General features: G+C 33.5%; 1 long non-coding RNA gene across 1 annotated transcript; it reads left to right on the forward strand.

The window, feature by feature from the left end:
• Positions 1-670: 670 nt before the first annotated feature.
• LOC128647733 (uncharacterized) lies at positions 671-975 on the forward strand. Its single transcript, XR_008400394.1, has 2 exons — positions 671-777; positions 860-975. It is a non-coding gene; the product is annotated as an uncharacterized LOC128647733 (long non-coding RNA).
• Positions 976-2,785: the final 1,810 nt, after the last annotated feature.

The following is a 2,785-nucleotide window of genomic DNA, read 5'->3' on the forward strand; positions in this document are numbered from 1 at the left end:
TTGCACCCATATTGCTCTTAGACCATCATCCCTAAGGGAGGAGCAATATAGGAACAGGAAAAGCTTTCATTCCCTAAACATACAGGCTGTGTGTGATGCAAACCTTAGAATTTGGGCTGTTCGATCTGGGTTTCCTGGATCATGTCATGATTTCCACATCCTAAAACAATCTGCACTATTTTCTGCTTTTGAACAGGGCAACATGCCACACGGTTGACTATTAGGTAAATATGAACTTATTTCCATATAATCTAATTATAATGCAATCAGTTCTCTGTATTTTTTGTAAGTTTTTTTCTGATTTGCACTTTATACATGTCATTAATATATATAAGAATTATGATTAATTGTAATGTTTAAATTATTTATAATCTCTAATCAATTTTTCTTTTGAAAAAATAGGTGATAGTGGTTATCCGTGCCGAACTTGGCTGTTGACACCTGTCCCAATGCCACATACCAGAGGAGAAATTAAATTTAATGAATCCCACCGTAGCACAAGAAGTGCTATCGAAAGAACTTTTGGGGTTTTAAAAATGCGTTTCAGAGTTTTGGATAGGTCTGGAGGAGCACTTCAATATTCGCCTGAAAAATGTAATGATATAATTCTAGTTGCATGCATGTTGCACAACATTGCAATTTCCCAAGGCAATTTAGTGGAGGAGTGTCCCAATGATCCCACAGATGACACTTATATCCCTCAAGAAATTATAGGCAGACACACTACAAGGGCAGGTGTACAAAATAGATTGGAAATTATTGAAAGATATTTTTCATGTAAGTAATATTTAGAACTGTGTATTATTCTATTAAATTTTATGTATTTGAATTACTAATATTTCTTTTTTTTTTTTTTCAGAATACATGTCATCACCCCGAGTTTTAATTATTTTATAAGAAATGTACACAATTCTTTGATATTGAAGTTAACTCCACCCATTTGAAAAAATAAAACTTTTGCTTATTTATCAAAAATGTTTCTTTTATTAAGGGATAAATATCTTTAATGAAAATATAACCAAAACAAACTATATATAAATATGAATAATACAAACTTTAAAACAAACAAAGCAAAAATAAATGTAAATCACAACAAAATTTTAAAAAGCAGAAAATATATACACTTAATTTTTTGGATTCTGTGTATCAATTCTGAGATCTCCTATTTATAATTTCTATTTTTTTTTTATAATATTCACTTTTTATTTCTGAATCACGTTTTAGAATATTGTTCCTTTGTTTCTGTAATTCAATGAGTTCCTTAAAAAAAGCACTTTGTTCCTGTCTAAATGAGGATGCCATATCTGTCAGTGCCTGTATGTCATTTGTTCGCTCTGTGATTGGAGGTTGTCTGACTTCTTCTGCTGTTTCATCAATGTCAGATTCGTTGACCATTGGACTTGCAGCAGGTGTATTTAAATCAGGTGGTGTTGGTCCCTCCTGTGTGTGACCATGTATTTGTGTCTCATCATCATCATCATCGTCTTGATTGATGGTGTCCTCGACTAGTGGTTGCAGTGTCAATTCGACCTGTTCTTCTTCAAAAACAAAAATAAAATTAAAAAACAAATTAAATAAAATAAAAACAACCATATCTAACCTTTAAAATTTACCATTTACATACATACCATCATATAATGCAATTGAACTATCTTGCATTGTTTGAAGCAATGCTCTAACACCTGTTGAGAAATAAAAGGGTTAACAAACTATATTTTCAATTTTTGTGATTTCAATGTACACATGCGTTCAGTCAAAAATATTTTAAACATCGAAGAATTTCAATACCCATACAAACATTGTCTGCTTGATTACAAATTAAATTCCGATAAAAGGTTCATTATATTTATATAATTATGTTAAGAATATATATTTTGTTTGGTTATTTATTTGTGCTTAATATTGCTTTTTAATTATGCCCATTCAAAAGGGCAATTTATGGTATTACAGTAGTCACACCCATAGCTCTATACATCACCCACCCCTCTAACCCTATGTTTTGCGATCTCGATCTCCAAATACTGCAAAGTCTCTTTTTTCTCTCTATTTACCATTTTCTTTTTCTCTCCATCACCCACACCTCTCTTTTGACATCTCTATCTCTCTCACCTTCTATCTCTATCCCCTCCTTTCTATCTCTCTTCCCTCCTGTGTTATCCATCTTTCTATCTCAACAGCACTTTTTTGAAAAGCCTCTGACAAACTAACGATATGATATACACATATAATTTATTTTTTATATTGCTTACATGCGCTTTCTTCTCGATCTCTATTTGTTTGGGAAGTTGAAGCTTGAGGTTCCTGAGACGTAGTTTCATGGACAAAAGGTTGGTCCTCCTGTGCATTTACCTCCTCTTCCCCACAGACATCCTCATGTTGTTCTTAAATATAAATAAAAAAATTTCAATTCACAATATACCTACAAATGTAAGAACACCACCCAAAAAAAAAAAAAAATATTTTACCTCTAAAGTCCATTGTGTCTCCAGGAACATCCAGGCCGACCACAACTGCATCCCCCATCCTGGCATAGAGAATTTGTTCGAAATCAGTCAATTCCGCCCTGTATCCTGGTCCTCCACCTGTTGCTTTAGCCGATTGTTTTGCTTGGCATACCTTTTTTTTTATGTTCTTTCTAATGTCGTTAACCCTCTTACGACATGCCCTTACATCCTTCGGAAAGCTACCTTCTGAAGACACAGATGCGCTGATTTGGGTCCATATTGCCCGCTTTCTCTGTGGGTTAACAGTTCTTGCCTGGTAGCCGATTATCTCCTCATAATGT

Source organism: Bombina bombina, chromosome 2 (genome assembly GCF_027579735.1).
Source record: "Bombina bombina isolate aBomBom1 chromosome 2, aBomBom1.pri, whole genome shotgun sequence".
Taxonomy (NCBI): Eukaryota; Metazoa; Chordata; class Amphibia; order Anura; family Bombinatoridae; genus Bombina; species Bombina bombina.